Raw genomic sequence first — 13261 nt, 5'->3', positions numbered from 1 at the left:
AAAATAACTATACAAAGAATCAAACGATTTCCATCGGATCGTTCTATTTAAATACGGGGATGATTAGTTAGAGGTAAAACAGTAGAAAGTATAGATGTAAAAGCTTAAAGGAGGGAATGCACAGTTCATATTTTAACAAAACTGTAAAACTTTTATACCTATTTCTAACCGTCCTGTACAAATAAATTAACCAAATAATTTTTTCAATTAGAATGCTACTGGACAATGACATCTGGCAGTACAGAGTGTGCAGAAATAAATAGTAAAAATTAATTAATTTTAATATATAGTAATCCGTGTTTGGAAAACGCTTTTTAAGCATTAAGTCTTCAGAAAGATCAGAAGTAATCAGAATTCATTGATTTTTGGATACGGTGTACCGTACAATACTTGACAACAAATGAGCTATACATTCACCCCTACAAAATTCTTGCATCTACTACCAATCACTCTGGATATTAAACCTAGTGCTGTGTATTTGTAAATAGACCAGTTTCATTCGGGTGAAATGATTTTGTTTGAATTCAATCACGTGAAGGTGTACACAAAAGAAAGTTCGGGAGCGCCGGGTCGGGCGGGGCGGTGCGGGGCGGTGCGAGGCGGAGCGCGGGGCGGCGGCGGCGAGTTCACTCCTGTTATCTTGACCCACATAACGTGACCGCGGCCCGACGCCTCGCTATCTAGCGGAAGGCCTTAATTGCGACCCGATACAAAACAATCAAATGTTCCCACATAAGGCGCGCGCCGGACGCTCCGGAACCGAGCGTCGTGTAAAACCGGCGCCCGATGCTCTCTACAGCTTGCGTTAGCATAACAATTAACGTAAGATATTATTGCCTCTGGGTCTTATGGGCACGTAACCTCAGTGGCTCTAATACGATAATTGGAAGCTATTAATTCGCAATCCGTACCGAAATAATTGTACAATGAACGAAACTGTGAAAAACACATTATACAGTTAGCATTTCACGAGACGAACTCGATAACATCACCGTTCGCTATTCTTCTTCAGTCTATCATCATCATTTTAGCTAAAACACATCAACTGCTGGACGTTGGCTATCTCCCTTTTCCAATAGGACTGGAAGGAAGCGGCCAGTATCTAACATCTTCCGTTGGCCTTAACAAAGTCTCGTGTCCACCTTGTCGATGAAACTCCTACGTTGCACTTGCCGTCCCGTGGTCGCTACACCACGGGACGGCAAGTGCAGAAGCTTAAGCTCCCGGCGCCCATTTATTATAATCGCAAAAAAGGTTCAATACATAATCATATTATTGTTTTTCTGGATCATATATTTATGTTGTCTCACGTCGAAAGAAGACAATTTGATGGAATTTAGAAACCATCATATCACATATTCACCAAAATAACATCATCTATAATGACATCCATACGCTTAATGCTATCAGGGTTCCGAACTTACCCATCCAAAAGAGCCTTTAGTTTGCGAAAAGATTTTTCTTTGTAATTACACTTTCTATATTTTATGACAACTATTATTTGTACAATCGACTTGCAAATCAATCGTTTAAAACACAAAATGATACTCGATTTTATAGATTAATATTACTGGTATCATTTCTATAATTTTAAATAACTTATACCGAATAAAATACGGATGACATAAGGCGCGTAGCGTGAAAGCGTCCACTTCGTTTTCCTCAAGACATCAAAACGAAACCTTGACCCGGAATGTGATGCTCATAATACATGAACGACAAAACGAGAAAAAAGGACGAAGGAAGACACGCGGCGCTGCAGCGAAGGAGGTCAGGGCCGCGCCCTGGATAAACGTAATGTAATTAAATATTATCACATATGCAACACTAGCTTGAGCGCTCTGACGCTAAAATCTAGGTCACAAGTTTGATTCCTAGAGACTAGGCTTCGCCTTAGATCAAAGATAAATAATCTCAAATATTTCCCTAAATTCAACCGACTGCAAAACTAGATGGCGATAACTGCAACCAATCGACTCGAGTTTCGAATTTCTCTGGTTGAAGATGCCCAACGTCTGGTTGAATGCTAAACGTGACTCTAATGACAGCCCAAATGGAAGCTCTTGTCACTTCATGGAACATCCGGCCAATGGATCGCTTGATTGACGGATTACAAATCCCAGTAAACACTTATCCCCCCACAGATTCACTATTGTAAGTGCTTTGAGAGTTTTCCCATCTCGAACATCATTTGACTAAAAAAAAATTCTGACCAAAACTGGTCCCATCGCAAGCAACATTACCCGGGTAATACACATAGGCGCATATATTTAAAATGACTTTTAGCTATACGTAATTAAATCTTGCAATCTTCTTTCTTCTTCTCAGCCGATGGACGCCTAATGTGAGGTATAGGTACACCCAAATATCACCACGACCAACCCCGCGCTGTCCGCATAGACCGACTTACTATGACTCATTGAAGATGAGAGAGTATTCTATCCGTACTTTTTTTGATAACCGTATTGTTTATGAAAAATACGTACATAATCTTCGGTATTAACTTTTATTTACATTTTTCTTTCCTTTCATCCTTCATATTACCTTAGCATTCTTCTATTCTTTTCACTCGTCGCCTTTCATCCTTCTTCACCATTTCGAAAATATCAATGTGTCTAACATTATATATTTTTATTTATCACAGAATTTTTTTTGCTAACTTTACGTCTTTACTTTACTTTATTGGAAATAAACAGTAACAAACGGCAGTAATAAAGTACTAACAAATATAAAATTAGTTACAATTGTTACCTTATAACTATCTCACTAAGAACGTTTAACCCTTAAATGCATATTGTATCAAAAACGAAACAGAAAGTTTTACACGATTCAGAGCCCTTAAAATTTTTACTACGCATTATTTTGACTTATAATATAAACGAATAGTAGTTTCTGAAGGTAAAAGTAAAACATTGTGATTGTACCGCCATTTTATGATGCGTTAATATGTCAATGTTCGCTGTCGGTTACAAGTGTCAACAACAAGTGAATTTGAAAGTTTTCATCGGGTGTTATTGAATGAATCTTGAAGCTAATCCAGATAAAAAAAATATTTTATCGTAGGTAAGTACTTTGATTGCATGGTACCATAATATTTTACATTCGAATTTTATACTATAAATAATAAAAGCATTTCTTTTGCTTGTATCAAAAATGAGACATCATGCATTTGGGACTTTGACTTGTTTACATTTTCGCTTGGTTGCGGGCTTGAGCTTTTTATGTATTTTGTTTTAGAATGGAACGTAAAAGAATTGCCGATAAGGATATTGAAGATTATTTAAGCCAGTTAGAAGATGGTTACTTATCCGACGACGGTAACGAAGTAGATGAAAACGATTTTGAAGAAATTCTAACTACTGCAGAGCTGCGAGCGCTAATTGAAGATGGTGAGCAATTTGAACCTCAAGCCGATTTGCAAGGCCCTCCTTTGATAGAAGATCCTCCTTTAATTGAAGAACCTTTGCCAGCTATACACAATAATACTAGTAGTGGTAGCCAACCAATTCATGAAGCTATTGATGTGCAAAGGCTTATATGGAAAAAGCAGTCACTTATATCCCAAGAAGAAACTGATGTAGGAACCGTTGGTAATGTCGTCATAAAACTATCTCGAGCCATTCCAAGAAGAATGAATCACATTGTCTACTTTGACAATTTCTACACTTCTTTGCCACTCATGTACTATATGGCAAAACAAGGCATTTGGTGTTTAGGAACTGTGCAGAGAAACCGTCTCGGAAAATCTTGCAATTTGTCTACAAAGCAACAAGTGATGGCAAAGTCTGTGGAGAGGGGATATTATGAAGAATACGTGACCAGCTACGATGGAATTGAAATGTCTTCAGTGAGTTTGAAGGATAATAGACAAGTGACTTTGCTGTCTACTTATGTGGGCGCTGAGCCTGTATCCACGATTGAGCGCTACGATAAGGTTGAGAAGCGGAAGAAATTTATACAGTGTCCAAAGGTTGTGAAAGAATACAACGCACATATGGGCGGTGTAGATTTAATGGACTCGTACTTGGGCAGATACAGAATCCGCATGAAAAGTAGGAAGTGGTACTTTAGACTATTCCATAATCTTCTTGATTTGACGGTTATAAATTCGTGGGTCTTTTATAAGCAGGTTTGCTATAAAAAGAAGATAGCTGCGAAAGATATATTGAATTTAGCAGAGTTTAGAACAGAACTTGCAGATGTTCTATGTAAATATAAAATCCACACCCAACCTGCAAGAGGTCGACCAAGTAGTAGTAGTATTCTTAACGGTACTATAGAGGAACCAGCTCCTAAGCGGAGGAAAATCCTTCAGGTAGTGCCATCAACAGACATTATACACGATGGTACTGACCACAAACAAATACGCACGGATGATCGCATGCGGTGTATGATGCCAGGGTGTAAGCTGCTAAGCAGCATCGAATGTGAAAAATGCAAAGTTTTTCTGTGTTCAAAAAAAATTCTGACTGTTTTAACAGGTTCCACATTTAATTACTTATACCTAATAAATAATTCATTACTTTGCAAACATTTTTCATTATTCCTGAAAATAGAAAACACCTTATCAAAAAACCAAAATCTCTAAGGGCCGTGAATACTTGATTAGGTATTAAATGCATGTTGTATCAAAAATGATACCATCCGTTTTTTGTAAAAATTTATGATAGTATTACATAAATATTTATTTTACTATTTTTCCCGTATTTGTTACCCCTATATATATAACATATATTTTTCTTATCACAATAAAATATTCCATGCATTTAAGGGTTAATGATTGAAAATCAAACAATGACAGAACAAATATTATTATGCCGTTTATAATTACAATTTTTATTTCACTCTGAGGTATTTTTTATACACATTTGTAATATCTTTCTTAGTATATCTGATCTTATCCGATTCTAACTTACTTTAACTTTTATTTCTTCTCATCATTTCCTTCATAACAGCGCTGCAATATTTTAAGAACATCTCATGGGCGACACTCGTCGTCACCCATAAGAGTGGCGATGGCTTCTCTATCTATCGGTACATTCACATTGCGTAACGAGACTACATTAGCCAAACGTATGTAATATTTTTTCAACGCGGACACGCATTGCTCTAGGGCAACGCAAGCCAACCAATGTTATATCTCAAGGACTTCCACTGACAAGCCTGTTCGATCACGCTCGGACAGAAGTGCCGTACTTCTGCATACGTTTATAAGACATGTACTCTGCCCTTCGCTGCGACGTGCGGGCGATCGCGTAACGAACATACATTAAAAATTGTCATAATTTTAATCACTTTTGCCTTTTAGTAAGTAGGTAACGCAAGAAAGTCTGAAATTTACGAGATTATATTTAGATGTAGAAATACAACGCGCGCGAGTATTTCAAAACACGTGTAGCACTAAATCAATACCTAGAAAACGTACCACATAACGTCACAACACTATTCATTAATTTTGAGTATTAACATTAAAAATAAAATAGTTTTACTCAAAGACATTTTAAAATAACTAAATAAGTGTCTCGTCAATACGTACATTTACATTCAAATATTTAATCAAAACAAGAGAAAGTTAAACGATAAATGAATAAAGATGCGGTGCTGGAGACTCAAGTTAAAACTATTTCGCATATACCTATGAAAGAATCAACCAGATTTGTAGATTGTTTTTGAACCAATAAGTGCTACTTACATTGTATGTTACACAGCGTGGAAATATAAGTATGTATAACTAAAGTCTTCTTAGAAAACAAAAATTCAGGTTTAGACGTAGTTTCCTAAATTAAGAAAAGGCTAAGCTATTTGTTATCTTTAGCAAAACAGTATCTCCAGAGAAAGATAGATGTCGTAAGTCTTCGTATAAATATGAGTGACTCCTAATTCATTTGTACCACAGCACGTTTACTGCTAGATATAGTCCTCCCACATAGACTTTAAATAAGACTGGTCAGCATCCAGCATATTACGACGACTTTAACAACATCATCCGTCCAACTTGTTTGTGGTGAACGCTCCAGAACCTAAAGACAGCAGTTGTAATCTGTTCTGCCCACTACGTGGTCTGACCACTGCCAATTCAGCTGGTCAACCCACAGTGCAGCGATGGTTACTTTCGTTTGTCTACGAATCTCCTCATTTTTAATTCGATATTGAAGAGAAATCCTAGCATAGCCCTCTACATGGCTCATTACAATTTAAACAACTATTTTATTTCTAACATCAATCCCTCATGCCGCTAACAAGAGTGAACTCCGTTTTAAATACCATGTACATATAGCAGTGGCATTTTCTAAAGTTAAACATATATGGGTATAACTTAAACGTTGCGAACAAGTGCTAGCTAATAGTTAACAAACGTCAAACCGCCTGTTCTTAAACATCTCGTGTGCATTTTGTTAACCGCACTCTTTCCTTACAACCCTAACACAATGACCAACACTTCCACGCACTCTAAAAGACTTTATTTGCATCTTGGTTTGCGAAAAATAAACGATACAGCGTTTAATGTTTACAAATCTTATTTATACATTTTGTTATAGTTCAAGATTGAAGATAGCTTTAGAGAAGCAAGCACTAGACGCAAGTAATATTATCAAATATACCGCACGCGTTTTAGAACTTATATTTTACATATCTTGCGTATGGCCCAGAGGTATGAGGTTTGGCGATAAGGAAACCACAAATGTTTTTATCGGCAACGATATCGGAGTGAAGCGGCGCACGCGCACAAAGCTCCAATCTACAATTAACAGCTGGCAATACAAAGAGTTTTTCTCTTTCTACAATTAACAAGCTGACGTTCTTTTTTCAAATGTAAATAAAACAATGTTTCTATATGTTTTGTAATACATTACATTTACGAACTTTTGCGTACGTGCAAAATTAACATGATTGCGATTTTAACCCTTTCCTTACCGCAGTCCGTTCCGCCTAAGTGACGCCACTGAACCACGCATTTGCGCTGCGAAGTGTCCACATTGCATGGCGGTAAGCCTATGTTCGAACTTTCTCATGTTACATTTTAAAGATTCTACTGGTATGGTAAATAAAAATGGAAATTAGGATAATTCTTAGTAATTTATTTGGCTGTGATAAATCTTAAAACAGAGATCTACATATAAGCCCACATTACAAAGTGAACTCCGGCGCTGTTACACACGGGTCGTCCAGTGCTAATTTTGGCGCTGGTAACGAAATGGTTAATATACAATTATACAGTCAAAACTTAAAAATAGAAAAATGTATATCTAATATTTAAAATTCTCGTGTCACGGTGTTCGAAATTGAACTCCTCCGAAACGGCTTGACCGATTTTTACCAAATTTTACATGCGTATTCAGTATGTCTGAGAATCGGCTACTATCTATTTTCCATACCCCTAAGTGATAAGGGTGGTCCACCCCTAAATTTTATTTTTAATTTTTTAGACAATTTTTTTGGTTTTTATTTTATTATGATACAGCATACAAAAATACATACAAACCTAAATTTTCACCCCTCTACGATCAACCCTTATCTTACATTTGTTAATTAAAAACTTTAATATTTTTTTTGCAAAACAACGTTTGCGGGATCAGCTAGTAATCTTATAACAAAGTGCTTGTCGTCGAATCAATCAAAATGCGAAGCAATATCTTTAATTATCGCAGTTGCGTATCTCCAGGGGCCCCGTTGATAATTGTTTTATAATAAACTATGGGAAATGAACAATCGACCGCGTCGGACGGCGGGCGGCGTGCGACTGGAGGCTACGGCGCGAGCTCCGTCAGATATCGTCGAGATAGCGCTTATCGCTTACTACCTCGCCACCAAACAAACTGTCATAACTCGAGATATAATACCAGCAATAAAATGATTTTAATACTTCTTTTGTTCGCGAATTGGCCGTGAAGCAAAACCTGATATTATTATGATAATTTTTACCCGAGTATGTGATTACATTGTAATTCGAATGTAGATATTTTTTTTTCTTAATTTAGGGACAAAGGTTAACTCTATATTTCAACCATCTAAAACACGATTATTACATATAAATTTTGTCTTTATCTGTATCGTAACAGGTACACTGTTTTTTAATGACAATAAATTTTAAAATAACTTACATAAGCCATATGATATTACAATCTATGGGTCAATACCAAATTTAAATAAACCTCTAGGTCTGTACAATGTATGAATAGGACATGGAAATGAAATACAGGTGACATATTGATTTATATAACACAATTGCGAATTCATTTCCGGTGTCCGTGTGGTGTTATCACACCGTTTCCGATTATGGTGGATTTGATTAGATTCTATTTATAAGAGTAGACAAAAGTAATATTTGTAAAGATTAAATTGGCTGCTATATAGCAAACGATTTTTAACAACATATAAAAATGAAGTGTGTACATACAAAAGTACAATGCGCAATGACATACGATATCACGTTTGAATATGATATTGCAATTCCTTTATCGCTGATACACAAAGACAAGTGCAGAGAGGCAAACGACCCTGGCTGCGTAAATATAGAGCTGTTGCATACGTGTCTACATTCGGAAATAAGGAAACGTAGTATCGAGGCGGTGGGGCCGCTGCAGTCACCTTGCGAGCCGGTCTTGCGTCATGCCGCGCTCCCGTCCGACTGCCGACTGACAAAAATATGAACCATTATGGTCGCGATGACCTTAAACACCCGATATCGGCTGCGCTTTTTTGCGTCTGCAACGCGAATCCGCCGCCGGCTTAGCTCGGGTATCTCCATTGCGCTTTCGAACTAACGAAAGTGAAACTCCTTCGCCACTTAAACGTCAATGTTGCGCTTATTAATCATTAAACTCGCCGTATTGTCTTTGAGCCGTATCTCAATAGCACTTGAAGAAACTTCGACACTTTTACTTACAGCACGATACAACGCTTTTTATTTACACTTATCTATTCGTGTGTAAAAGAACTGCGCAATGTAAATTAAACAAAGTCTTTTAAACGTTTACATGAGAATAATTACACATGTTTATAATATAGAAACAAATGAAAAAATCTCAGCCCAATAATTTTCGCATATAGATTTTTGAACGACTTCTAATTTTTATAACCGACACATTGTTAATGCACACGAATATATAGAAAAGTGGTACTGCTACTTTATACCTTCGCGTTAGTATTATTTTTTCATCATTTCTCTCTATTTCATCATTACTAATTACTCTTTATTTTATCATCCATCACCATCCAAGCTGTAGTACTTTCACTGCTGGGCAGCACTGTTAGCTAACTAATAAGAACGGCCTGTAGTACCGACTTACATCTAGCGTCTTCCAAAGACTAACAAAGTCATCTGTTCACTTTGTATCACCTGGAATTTAAGTCCCCATCTGGTCTGTTCTATGTTGCCTGCCCAGTTCCCATTCGTACTGAATTATGTCCCATACTTCGGTTCGTTTATATATCTTCACATTCCTGATTAGATTTCTTAGTATAATTCATATCCAATCATAGCCCTTTAAATGGCTCAATGAAACACTATGTATACATATATATCAATGAATATTTACTAATTGCCGTATTTCATCATCATTCTGGCAGCCCCCAATGCAAAGCCATGATTACTTGGGCTGCTCGGAACTAACTTATTCTCGCGACTATGGAGTCAGTTCACCAGGGTTGTGGTTTTGCATCTGAATAATTTATGACCAATCATATTTTGTACAGTAATACCCGCTTTACGCAAGGGATACGTTCCAAAAAAAATCGCGTTAACTGAAATTCGCGTATAACGAGGTTTATGATTAAACAGTCAAAAATTATTACAAAAATATACAAATCATTTTAATCAATCACTTTAATTCTAGGAACACTTTATGCAATACATACGCTTAATTTTTACGGAAAAATACATCTATTGTCTTTTGGGTAACGTTTTGTGTTCGTTCTTGTAAAATACGTTCATAACTCCCAACACTGTTGGGGATTGGGATCCCGCGACCATAGAGAAGTTGATGACTACATTATATTTATACGCACTCTTTCGCGTAGAGGCATCTGAGCGCGAAATTTGCAATTCGCGTTATAGTGAAACCGCGTATAACGGGGTCGCCGTAAAGCGGGGTATTACTGTATTTTAACATTTGTTTTAAACTCGTGGGAATATAACTCAGCACAAACACGGTATATACTTAAACAAGCGATATCGAGGCATCGTCGCTAATAACGCGAGGAGTTCATTCAGGGCTAAATTAAAGGCGTGTCCCCGTATGCATGAAGACGGGGCCGGGCGGGCGCAGTTAGCGAGATGCCATGAATAAGTAAGCGGTGAATTTGGGCGGTCAATGGACAATGACATTGGAACGGCGCCAGCGGAAATGAAGGGTGAAATATTTAATACACCGCGTCCTCCCTTAATGAACATTCCAAATTCAAATAGACCTCCATTTAGCTAGAGAGGTTTTCTTTTTATTATTTCCTTATTACATTTAACCTATGTATGTTTTATTTCAATGATGTTTTAATATAAAAAGATCCAATATCAGTTTTTTTTTTTAAATTTGTGTGTAACGTTGAATAAAAGAAAAAAAAACAATATTTAGTGTTTGTGCAGTATAGTAACACTTGAAACCTGAAATACAGTCACATCTATATTTTTACACTTGTAAATAGTTTCCAATAATGATTTTTTTTAACTCTAAGAAATCTAAGTCTAGCTACGCCCCACGGCTGACATAGTGATAATAATTAATTTTCGTCATTTTATTTTTTATTAATTTACGAATAATTTCAGTTATCAATAAAGAGAAGCAAAATAACCTATTGTTGCATCTGAGAAATGTAGCAGTTATGAGCCATGCTTGTATATGAGATTTTATACTGCTAGGAAATGTCACTTCAATATTTGGTTTTCAAGTCAAACTCCGCCGTGTATATACGATCCGGAGACAGAGCAGGAAAGTTTTTGTATATGTAATGAAAATAGGTTAACTAATTTCAATGTATGTTTACTATATTACTGAATATTATTCTTATTTTTCAATTAAAGTCAACGTTGACCTTTTAGGATATATAAATTATCTTTCATCATGAACATTTTCATTAAATTTGACGACTAATAGAGAACATAAAAATACGTATATAAATGAGAAATGTATTAAATGTTCTTGTCAATTGAAAAGCAAATCTAGTAATAAAAAAAATGTGGAGATTGGAGGGAGCGCCTTACGCGGAGCCTGACCATGGGAAAGTTCCGATCGATTACGACCATTCATGAACGCTTGAATGGGCAGCGTGCGCCCGCGCTGCGACCCCGCAGAGTCACGGGCCCACCGCGCCCACTACGCCCACAGCCTCACACAACCGACATACATTATCTTCACAAAAAAACTTACACATAATTATTATTTGTATACTACCATTAATATGACATGTATCACTAATTAATAACACAAATATTACCCATAATATATAGATAATTTTATACAGATATAGCAAAAACATTGAAAAAAAAGAAAAGCTAGCATGTTTATAATTTACTTTATATTTTAGGTCTTTGTTGGCAGCGTAATAGTTCTTTACAGTCAAATAAGAATTAAAAAAATGTGTATTTGAACTTATGTATATTTAAATAAACATCAGATCAAAATAATTTAGCATTACTCCCATATAAAACGTTATTTGAAACGTAATAAGAAAAGAATAAATATGCTAAATAATAAAGTCGGTTTTAATTAACTAATAATTATTATATTATTCAATATTATTTGAAATCTTTAATAAAATTGTGTTAAATACGAAATAAGATGCTATAGAAATTGAGAAAGACGTAATATCAATAAACCACAGCATGTTTGCGGATTAACGATTGTACGTGTGAGCAACTATGCATATCCGTAATAAAGCGCGCGAAAAAATCTCACGTGTCGCTCCGTCTCACTCGCGCGCGGGCATGTCGCCGCGACGGAGCAGGACAACGGCCGCGAGGGATACTGTAACCCGCCCCTAGCAACAGCTGTACTCGGAATATACATTCTCAATTCTGTTAACAACCTACGGTCATACGCACCACTTCAACGCGCAAAACACGCTCCGTAAACCATTTTACACCAATTGTATCATTAACGACATTTAATTTTTATAAAAACAAATTATTTCGGTGACGTAATCACTCGGTATATGAATATTTTGAGATATTCTAATTGAAGTTTATTCCAATTAATTTAACTCAATGATGATTAATTATTTATGTATGTGGGTTTCTAGGTCATGTATGTTTATTGCAAATTATTCAACTACTTGAGGACAAATATGATCTTTGTAATCAGGTCTAGCAACGACCCGATGTAATAGTTCTCAGCTTTCTGAAAATTTTACTACTTATCAATATATACCTAGCGTATATTATTATTAAACGTTATTATGTTTTCAATTTTTTGTGTACAGGTTTGGAAAGTAACAGGATTATGTGAAACGAAAACTTATGAGGTAATAGGTTGTTTTGGTTGGTGCAATCGGTTGTAAAAGTTGATGCGAGTGCGATCCACTAAAGAGGCGAGTGTATTGAACCCGGCGCAATGTCATCTAGGAGCTCGATGCGTCACCGAGTCCGTACGGCGACGACGGCGGGAGAATTCCGCGCGACAAAATGCGCAGTGTCCGCGAACGACGCATAAATAATTAGACAATAAGCAAGCGAGGCAAGAAATCGGTAATTTGTATCGGGGCGAGATAGGCGGAGCGCCGAGGGAGACGGCTGCAGGAGGCGCGCGCCGCCGCAGCGCGGAGATATGGCAACGCGTCAGGTGGAAATGGCGCCGAGCTGCTCTCCGCCGAGGACGACCGACCGCCCCCACCCGGCCACCGGGCCCCCTCCCCGCGCCGTAACGCACCCGCCGCTAATCCTCACCCGAATACAATCTGATAAAATTCGCGCCAGCAATAAACGTTACGCAAAGCGACTCCACACCACAACGTGCCGATAATGAATGACCCGACCGCTTCTCGATATCCAAACATTCTTACTATCGCATCATGTCGCAGCTCGACTGCGAGCGCCGCAAAGCGCCGTAAGAATGTAAGCAATAAGAAAGTTATTTCCTCGACCTGGCGAAACTAGTCTCGCGGACGCATTACGGTCTACGTTAGTTACGGCCAGGTGAATTCAAAATGACCTCTATGGGCCGGTGGCTTCTTGTGGCCTCGCTCGCTGAATGCGATGACATTTTGTGGGTTAGCAACAAGACGTGACTGCTCCGTCGGGAGTACGATGCCAGGATGACTAACGGTTGAG

The 13261-nt window shown here is 37.4% G+C and overlaps 1 protein-coding gene across 2 annotated transcripts in view; it reads right to left on the bottom strand.

Annotated features, from left to right (window-relative positions):
* skd (mediator complex subunit skuld) overlaps nucleotides 1-13261 on the bottom strand; it is a 112677-nt gene that overhangs the window by 98942 nt on the left and 474 nt on the right. The gene's annotated exons all lie outside the window — the stretch shown is intronic.

The sequence above is a fragment of the Battus philenor genome, unplaced genomic scaffold, assembly GCF_028537555.1.
Source record: "Battus philenor isolate CCGP_79_NKW_IND1 unplaced genomic scaffold, ilBatPhil1.0.hap1 SCAF_6, whole genome shotgun sequence".
Taxonomy (NCBI): domain Eukaryota; kingdom Metazoa; phylum Arthropoda; class Insecta; order Lepidoptera; family Papilionidae; genus Battus; species Battus philenor.
This window is presented reverse-complemented; position numbering and strand designations above follow the sequence as displayed.